The following is a 10,707-nucleotide window of genomic DNA, read 5'->3' on the forward strand; positions in this document are numbered from 1 at the left end:
TTTTACACCTCTGATTTATACTGTGCTTTCCTTCCCACCAAGCCCATCTTCCCTCCCTGCCAAGCCAGGCAGCTGGCCGCGCTCCCTCCACCGTGAGTGGCTCCGCTCACACCCTCCCTCTCGCCAGCTCTGGTCTTCTCACCTGGAGGAGGGGGATAATATTCTTGGCCAAATCCTCTGGGATGATGGATGGCTGATGACTGCGCTTCCCCCTGGAGATTCCGCAGGCATCTCGAGCTGGTGGCTTGCTGGGATTCTCTTGGTTTTAGCGTGTGTCCGTAAGCCTCCCAGGGAGTGGCCTGGGCAGTGAAATGGTATTTTCCCGGCTGAAGCCTCAGGCTCCATTCAAAGCCCCAGCCTGCGCCTCCTCAGACACAAGGAAATAGCACAGTACTGGTATTCACCAGCAATAACGTAAAGCAAACTTTCACCTTGAGAACACATCGACATTATTTAAAACTCGTGCTCCTGGCAACTTTGCTCCCTTATGCTCACGCACATCACGACAGCGACTGCAGTGAATTGCCACCTTGAGAGTGCTGTGCCTCATGGTGCGGCTCTGATTTCTTCTGGCTCCCAGCACTGGGGCACTTCCTCTCCACGGACAGGGTTTGGCACTCGCCCCTCCACCACTCCCACAGCTCCCAAAACAACTGTCCTGGTTTTGGCTGGGGTAAAGTTAATTTTTTTCACAGTAGCCGGTACGGGGCCATGGTTTGGATTTGTGCTGGAAACAGTGTTGATAACACAGGGACGTTTTTGTTATTGTTGAGCAGTGCTTACACAGAATCAAGGCCTTTTCTGCTCCCCACCCCACCAGTGAGGTGGCTGGGGGGGCACAAGAAGCTGGGAGGGGACACAGGGGGAGAGCTGATCCCAAGTGACCAGAGGGATGCTCCAGACCATGTGGGGTCATGCTTAGCAATAAAACCAAGGGGGAGGTCGGCTGCTGCTCGGGCACTGGCTGGGCATCACTTGTCTTTCCTGAGCTTGCTTTCTGTTATTTTCTATGTCATTACAACTTATTATTATTATATTTCAATTATTAAACTGGTTTTACCTCAACCCATGGCTTTTCTCAATTTCACCCTTCCAACTCTCTTCCCCCACCTCCTGCAGTGGGGTGGTCAGTGAGCGAGAGGCTGTGTGGGGCTCAGCTGCCGAGGGAGTTAAACATTCTGTTGCTGAGCTCAAAACCTTCAAGAACACCATTCTCCCATCTGGGCACAACCTGCCAGGTCTTGCCAGCACCGATCCTGCTGGAAACATCACCATTTGTCTTCCCTGCATCCAGGTTTCACAGTGCAGGAGGGAGCCACTTCTCAGCCAGCATCTACCAAAGCGACACCCATGCGGCCTCAGCACAGGGTCAACGGTCCCTGGGTTTCCTGCAATCCACTGCCCAGAGAAAGGAAACCTTCTGTGCAGGCTGGCGACCCTCAAATATTTGCTGGGCAGGCGCTGCTGTCTCAGAGCACAATTATGGAGCTAGAGGCAGTAAGACATTTGGCCTTCAGCAACTCCCTTGCTCACTCATAGTTGTTATGCACCTATGATGAGTGATGAGAGCTGGAAAACCCACCTGCCCCAGGGGCCAGCTTTAAGTGCAACATCTTGGAGCACAAGTCTTGTGAGGAGCAGCTGAGGGAACCAGAGGTGTTCAGCTTGGAGAAGAGAAGGCTGAGACCCTATTGCCCTCTACAACTCCCTGCAAGAAGGGGTAGTGAGGAGAGGTTGGTCTCTTCTCCCAGGTAACAAGCAATAGGACAAGAGGAAGTGGCCTGAGGTTGCACCAGGGGAGGGCTAGATTGGGGATCAGGGAAAATTTCTTCACTGCAAGGGTTATCAGGCATTGGAAGGGGCTGCCCAGGGATGTGATGCAGTCACCATCCCTGGAGGTGTTCAGAAAATGTGTAGACCTGGGGAAATGGTTTAGTGGGCATGGTGGTGTTGGGTTGACAGTGGGACTTGATGATCTTAGAGGTCTTTTCCAACCTTTACGATTTTCTGTGATCTCCCCCCTAGGATGGGTGCCTTGTAAGGCAAAGTTTGCCCTCCCCAGGGACCAGCTGCAATCCTGAGCTCTCCCTCTCTGGCACACTGGGCAATGAGCTCCAGGGCCTGGTGGTCCTTTGGCTTCAAGTAGGTGCACTTGTCATTGCTTAGCATTTGCAACCAGCCCTCAAGGATCATTTCCATGAACCAGGGCGATGAGCTATCTGATCAGTTTGCTTACCGTGCCAGGGGGTTTTGCTGCTGCACTCATTACGTGAAAAAGGCAGCTTTAATTTGGGGAAGGCAGCTTTAATCCTGCTGGAGGAAAAAAAGCTATCAGGAGTTCATTTAGTGCAGTTCGCTGGGAGTTCTGCATGTCGGCTCTCATGCCATCAGATGCTTAGTAGGAAGCAACTCCAACTGGGAATTAACCCATTTTGCAGTTACTGCTAAACCTCTGGGTTTAATTATTTTAAAGAAAATAACCCTGTGCTGGTCTTTCCCAGAGACCTCCCAGCCTCCAAGCAGGTTCCTTTCCACAACGGCAACTTCAGGACCTTCTCTAAGGTAGGTTGGATCCAGAGTTCAAGCCATCAGATCCATCCAGGTATCCCAACATCATCAGCCTCAAGGGCTCTTCTATACGTAGAAATAGGCTTTTTTTTCCCCCTCCCTCCATTGGCACAGCTAAAGTTTATTTTCACTTATGCCAAGCCTTTATTCCTGAACATTGGAGTGCCCCAAGAGAAGGATGGAGAGGGACTGTCTAGAGGTTTGTGTACTGTAAGGTCACAGCAGGCTTTCCCTGACATAAGTCTCTAATAGCCTGGCTAGACACGCTAACTAAATGACATAAAAGTCTAGAGTGGACAATTAAGTAAAATTTCAAAGTGATACTTATCCTACTTGGAAAAAGCACTGGATTTACAGTGTCTAATCCTTTGCAAAATGCCTCTATATTAAATATTAGTTTTTAACGCGACCACGTATCCTCTTGGTGGTCTCATTAGTCTGTCCTGTTGCTGAAAATACTCTTGGTTTGTCTCTGGGAATACAGTGATTCTCATTAGCAAATCATGGTTAGTCTTATCTAATACAACAGCACAGACTAATATACATGGGAAATACATCAAAGAAACTAAACGATGGCTTTATGCCTGAGTGGTAAAAATAGGCAAAATTTTTGCTATCAAAAAAATCAGTTACTTTCTTGTGAGAATATAACAAAAAAAGCCCAACCCAAACAACAGCATGCAAAAGCTATTAATAGTCTCGTGCATGTATAAACCAGACCACACACCTCACTGGGCTCAGACCACACATCATCCCCACAGCTACACCCCTTAATTCGCTTCACGGCCCTTCTTGGAGGTCCTCAACATGAGCCACACTGACCTGTGGGAGGGTCACCACCTCGACCAAGTGCTCTGCGTCCATGCCAGGCTCATTTTGGTTTCTTCAGTTGTAGCTTTCCAACGCCTCTTCGTTGAACTCTGCCTCCCAGTTAAGACACAGCTGCTTGTTGAATTGCTCCAAAATGGGTGCCACTTTCACACAGTCCCCACAGAAACACTGGGGATGCAGCACAAGCCCTGTGTTGGCCTTTCACGCAGAGGCTTCATTTGAAAAAAGCCCAACCAACCAACCAACCAACCCTGGTTTGGGCTGAACTGTTGCATAAATCAGTATCGACCTCTGTCCCACTGTGCCCCTTCAGGTCAGCTCACGGGAAAGCAGCAGTTACCTTGCAAAATAGCAACAGGAAGGCAAAACTGATCCCATCCACAGGTTTATTTTTATTGTCATAAAGACTACCCACAGTAAATAAATGTCGTGATGCCTTTTTTGAAGTAGATGACAACTTTTTTTGGAGGAAAAAATATCAAAAAAACCCACCTCAGACTTACAGGTTTTGCCTGGCAGTGGGATCACAGAATCACAGAATCCCAGAACGTCAGGGATTGGAAGGGACCTCGAAAGCTCATCCAGTCCAACCCCCCTGCCGGAGCAGGAACACCCAGATGAGGTTACACAGGAAGGCATCCAGGCGGGTTTTGAATGTCTGCAGAGAAGGAGACTCCACAACCTCTCTGGGCAGCCTGGGCCAGGGCTCTGGCACCCTCACTGAGAAGAAGTTTCTTCTCCAATTTAAGTGGAACCTCCTGTGTTCCAGTTTGTGTCCGTTACCCCTTGTCCTATCATTGTTTGTCACCGAGAAGAGCCTGGCTCCATCCTCGTGACACTCACCCTTTAAATATTTATAAACATGAATGAGGTCTCCCCTCAGTCTCCTCTTCTGCAAACTAAAGAGACCCAGCTCCCTCAGCCGCTCCTCATAAGGGAGATGCTCCACTCCCTCCATCATCTTTGTAGCCCTACGCTGGACTCTCTCCAGCAGTTCCCTGTCCTTCTTGAACTGAGGGGCCCAGAACTGGATCCTCTTGGGATCTGGATAGACAGCAAATACCACTTTGTATGCAAGAGCTCGTTTGCCTTCTCTGCTTCATTTAGTTTCTCTATTGAGAAAATGAAGTGACCAAAGTAATTCTCATTCTCCAGAAAGCATCGGGTTTGGAGATCACCCACTCAAGCAGCACGACTGAGTATGGAGCAGCCAGTAACAATGGAGGCAGCCCAAAACCGCTGGGCAGCTTTTACTAAAATTGCTTTAAAATCACTGTAGCTTCCATCAGACTCATTTTACCAGTAATCTTACCACATCATTTTGGTAAAAAAAGCCGCCTTGCTGCTCGGTGACAGCCATGAACAAAATTCACACCGCCCTGTGCCTGTGTAATCGTTACGAATACCCTCCAGATTTTTCTTCTCAGCCTAAAATTACTTGAAATAGCTTTTCACCAAGACGTGTAAATCTGACCTGGGACGCACCCACAAATATTTCACGCTGTTCCTCACCATTCACTGGAGCTGGAAGGAAAATGGACCTTAAATGAACATTAAACATTGCATCTGAGTAGATAACATTGCTTCTTTTTCAACCAAGGGAAACCAGTTTCCCCTGTTACATCCTTCTTATCACTTTACTCAGCTGTGAACACAAAATTGTTGGTTATAAATACTCCAATAAGTAACCAAAGTTACTTTTAATTAGTAACCAAAGTAACTTTACTGAGTAAAGCTTTCTCGTGTGCCTACAGGATGTATTTTCTCTTATATTGTCTGTGACTACATTACCAGAGTCCTCCTGTTATGCAAACCAGGCAAATGAAGCACAAAATTGGAAAGGCAATTGGAAAGGTCTGAATAGGTCACATGTTGCTGGCCAAGTGGCTGCTGGGGCTGTAAGTTTTCTAAGAACAAGTTGCCTTTAAACTTCTGCACCTCTTTCCAGTGCCTTAATGATGGAAAGCACCAGCGGGAGCTTGTTAAGAAGTGGTAAAGCTCTTCCTACAGGCAATGAGAAGGAGCAGGACTGTAAATGACATATTTGCCACTGTAGTGCACATTTTTGCAACCAAATGTTGATGTACAAACCATCGTCCATGATGGAACAAGCACCACAAAGAAGCATTTAGCTTCTATCTAGCCACTCAAGTTTTTTATTTAGCCATTCAAGATGGTTTGGGTTTTTGTTGGGTTTTTTTGTTGTTGTGGGTTTTCCTTAAAACAATTCATCCCACTACACCTTGACAGCTTGTTTACCATTTGTTTGTAGCCACAGACAGCTGCCAGATGTGATGGGATTAGCAAGACAGCCTCCATACAGAGCAGACAGCACAGCAAAGACACACAACGGGACTGCAAGCTGCTCTGCACACTTCCACCTACCTGCCAGCCTCCAAGTTTTCATCTGAAAGTAGAGATGAGCATTAACCCCTGCAAGTCCAGGCAAGGTCAGGTTTCAAAACTGACTGCATTTAGGAGCAGACCCAGTTTCTGTTGCATTACAGAGAAAAAGCGGGTGGCTTTCTGCAGCTCGACTCTTTCAGACAGGAACAATTTCAGCTCAGTTCCACTGCTGTTAGCAGAGTTACTAAAATAATTATTGCAGTTCAGCATGTGCACTGATGACCTTCCCCTTGATGCCACCTCGGCAGTGCCATGGGAACAGGAGCCAAGGCAACAGGCTCGTGGAGTGCCACTAATGCTCTGATCCGAAGGTGCAGAGGTGCGCGGGGGAAAACACTCCCCTCCGATGTTCGGGGCTGTCAGGCAGGAAGTCATCTGGGGATTTTCCAAGCAAAGGGATAGGAACCAGGAGGAAGAGGAAAAACGACGACATTGCCTAACAAGCCCACATGACTGTCTCCAGTGGCAGCAAATTCAGATATCTGCAGTTTCCCTTGCTAGGGTCTTGACATCGCATGCTTTGGCTTCTCAAAAATACCCCAAGGAATACCTCCAGAGAAGAAGGCACTTTGCAGTCCTTGGACTGGGTCTTTCCAAAACCTTACTCTCTAGCTTGGAAAGGCACACCAGCCTATCTGATATTTAATGCAAGCAGACACCAACGACCGAGCAAGGGGCACACCACCTTCTGCAAGGGCAGCACAGGTGCCCCTCCAAGACCCCGGCCCCGCTCTCTCCAGCCAGTCCCTGCTCGCAGTGCCTATGACAGCAGAGCCGTTCTGCTGGGAGGTCCCAGATTGCTGGAGGTTCACCGTGCTCCTGCTCTCAGGGCACTGGTTTTGCTCACTGGTTGCAATATTCGGGACCCCTTCCAGCAGATTCCTCCCTCCACTCTCAGGGAACATTGTGCCAGTAAGATTTAGTAATACAGAAGTTTCCCCGGCCTTCTAGCTTTCGTATTGAATCTCACATACTGGGCATCCCTCTGCTTAATTCCAACCCATCACCAGTGGCCGAGTAGCATGATGAACACAGCATTTCATACTGCAAAGTCCGCTCTGTGGGGCATGGGGAGGAGAAGACTCAGAGCAGAGGCTTCTGTAAAAAGAAACTCTTGTAATTTTTAACTCGCTAATTGATAGGCTGATTTGATACTGCTCAAAATAGTAACTGCTATTTCCCTTCAGCCAGTGGACTGTTAATGAAGCTGGAATTTGTCCCAGCAACCATATGGCACACGTCATCTCTATCAAGTTATCTAAATTCCAGAAAGTCCACATTTATAAGTGTATGAATATGGAAGAGGAAAATGAAATGTGATTCCTTAAGTAGTGCATTTTCTGGAGTAACCCTAAGCTGCAAGCCGCAGCTGTTTACTGAATGGCACGGTTTCTGTGCCACGTGGCGTTAATGGTAGACTAAAAAAGAATTAATCTTCATTTGGAATAGACAGCAAAAATGAGGACTGAGATAGAGAACTGAGATATCTTTTTAAATCTCCCACACCTTATGCTGGGTCTAATGAAAATGCATGTTTGCAAATAGGATGGCTTTTCTCTGGGGAGGAAGTAAGAAGGGGGAGAGCAAACAGGGCTGCAGCTCTCCTCTCATCAGCATCCCTAACGACAGGACATATGCTCGGTGACACGAGGAGGTCTCAGTCACGTTCCCCACTACTCAGCCTCTGCATGTCCCAACCTGCCTGGAATCAAACACACAAAACGTGAGAAATATTTAAGCACTTGGCAGAAAATGAGGGGGAAAAAAACCCCTGACCCTCTCCAAAATTAGTGGCAGACGAGTGCTAAAACTGAATGATCTCATCTAGACATCCTCTTACAGTGACCTCTACATGCAATGACTGCAGATCAAGTTCGCCCTACACTTTGGAGAGCCAAGATTCAAATCACTCCTATGAACAATAAAGGATTAAAAAAGCCCCAACTCTTCTTCCATGCCGTCAGATGAAGAGATTTCCAGGGCTGCTCTGTCTGCACAGGAGCCACGCTCTGAGCCTTGCTCGCCCCTGCTCAGCCAGGCCCAGCCAGCACCCTGCCTTCACAAACTCCTGCTCCCTCCACCGACCTTCAGCTTCCCGGTGCCGGGGGCTGCAACCCCAGCTGGGGCAGAGGCAGCTGCACCGTGGTCCCCCTCTTTGGGCAGCTGCTCGCACTGCGAGGAGGGGACCCGGCCCCAGGCAGGTGCACAGAAATGGGATTTGAGGCCTGGTGCAATGTGTGCGCTGTTATTCCAGGGCGTATGACGAAAGTCAGAGCTCAGGGAATAACGCAAAGATGTTTTAATTTTTTTGCTTTCCTAGCACTGTGTCACTGCAGGCCAAATGGAAACCTCCTGGGTTATTGAACAAGGTAAATTGGACAGGATTGTAAAGTCACAAAATCGTCCCAAATCGCGGAGCTGCTGACAGCACACACACCACAACCTGGTTGGCAGCTGATGGTTCCTATTTTGGTTTTCTTGCCACGAGAAGAAACATCCCCTCCTTAAAACTCTCTACAGCGAAAAGCAGCAGCAGCCATTTCAAAAAAACTGAATGATGACCCAAAACCTGACATTTCATGTTTGTTGGGTTCAACTAAACACCACAGCGTTGTAACAGCTAGACACAGAAACGGGCTTTAAAAAATGATTAACACCTCCCCCCCAAAGTATATCCTCTAATACTCCATATAATTTTAAAACATTATTCAGAATTGACTATAAAGAAAAAACTGTGACTCATGGGAACTAGGGCATCGTTCATGTGATTACAGCAAAATAGTGAGGCATTTGTCATACACGGGCACTTGAGACACCCCATGTGCACGCAGTCGAATGTTAATAGTGCTGCCTATCAACAGAAGCAACCGGTCTCTGCTTTGGGGACAGACTCAAGGACTGACTTAATTGTCCTTATTTACAGCAACAATCCCCTCACTGTTAATACTCCGAACTCCGACAAAATGTGCCTAAGGGACAGCAATTCTCCCTCCCCTTTCGAGGGCTTTCAAATCAAGACTTTTCTTTCTTCACTGCAATTAAGCAGCGGCTTTGATTTTCCACCCCGTCCCTGGCGCAGGTTCTCCAGCGACACAAGGTCACTCCTTGGGAGTCAGGAGCCTTCATGTGCAGCGAGGGAGCCTCACGGGCAGAGGCTGAGCAAACCCGACAGGCCAGGGCTCTACCCACCTACTCGGAAAAAAAGGCACAATTTGCACAAATATTATCTGAGAGTAAAAGATTCAAACCTGAATTTAACAAGCACAGGCCAAAATAATCTGCATTTAAAGGTCTGACCCAGGGCAGGTCTGTTCTCCAAAGCAAATTACTTTTTCAGATGTATTCTACCGTTGAGAAAAGGGATGACCCTTTCCTGACCATTCCCAACAGTGCAGCATACCCATCAGCAGGAGTTATATGACTTTGTAATGATCTTTACTGACAGCTGGCAAAGGCTGGGGTAAAAATACGGAAAGATACCGTGGCAGGCACTGCGTAAGAAACGTGGGGAGGGGACTCAGGTGGTCAGTGAAGAGTTTATTTCGGTGCATAAAACAGGTCAGGGAAATTATTTCCACACTTCTAAGAAAAGGTTACAAACAATGAAAAACAAATGGAAAAGAAACCACGCAATTTTTTTACAGTGATGTTGAACAGGGAGGTAAAGGTGAAGTTGTTAATTCAGCAGAGGCTAAAGATTCTGGAACAATCCTGGATATGGGGAACACGTGTTAAAATGGACCAATTGTAACTTCTTCCTTCATTAACTGATACTGTCCCATGAGTTAATGGCAACCACCTGAAGGGTTCCTACAGTTCTTTCTCCCAGTGTCAGTGTTGTGCAGATGAGAGCAAACCAGCTTGGGACCAAACTCCGACCTCCCACCGCCTGCAATTTCCACATGGGCAGGGAAGAAAGGGGAGAATCAATGGCCAAAAAAGCAGCACTGCATCCCAAAGAGTTACTGGATTTAACCCCTTCTGGAGGACTCGGCAGCTCTGATACAGAACCTTCCTTGCAAAGAGGACCAGGAGATTCTCATGGTCTTCAGATGCTGGAGTAACTAAAATTCTGTAGGTCAGTCTTAGAGATGTGCCTCCTGCAGACAGATCTGAGCTGGGTTTGGGAACATTTCGCAGAGCAGCGACGGGCTGGCGGGTAATGAGACATCAAAGCACGGTCCTCATTCCCCAGCTCCACGCGAGCTTTGCGGCTCTGGCCTGCTAATACTTGAGATGCAGGTGATGAGTCGCAGCTCAGAGTTCATTTGGACCTCAACGACAGGCAGCACGGAAGGCACAGAGGTGCTCTGACACCCACCCAAGAAAGCAGCCGCCAGCCAGCGCAGAATGGCGCAGTCAAAGGGAGAACACAGCGACAGGAGTGCAAGCAGGTACGAACGCCTGAGCTCTGGTTCACCTACACCAACTATAAAGTATTAAAAAGAAAATTGCCTCAGGCAGTCTGTGGGAGCTCTGTGTCCAAATGAACCCCTGAACTGTGCCAACAAACTAAAAAGGGGCTTTTTCCTGCCTCAAATTATAATTTTACTCTGCACGTTTACTAGATTTGTTTGTTTCCAGTCCCAAACACATTTTCACCTGAGATCTTTTCACATTACAAACGGAATTCTTCCAAATGCTTAGGCAACAGAGGGCCGAACAGAAACCTTTCAAATGAATAATATGTGGATAGCCTGACAGCATGGAGCTGAGAAAGAACCAACTAAACCTTGCTTTCCCACTGGATTCAGAGGTGTTACTCATTTCAAGAATAAAAAAGTGAAAAACCCAATCAGCAGCACAAAAACACTCCCAAAGATGGGGGAAAAACCAGAAATCAAGAGCCAAAATAATACACAGAGGAGGAGGCGGCAATCCCCATTCCAGATCATCCCTTCA

Source organism: Mesitornis unicolor, unplaced genomic scaffold (assembly GCF_000695765.1).
Source record: "Mesitornis unicolor isolate BGI_N332 unplaced genomic scaffold, ASM69576v1 scaffold18644, whole genome shotgun sequence".
Classification (NCBI taxonomy): Eukaryota; Metazoa; Chordata; class Aves; order Mesitornithiformes; family Mesitornithidae; genus Mesitornis; species Mesitornis unicolor.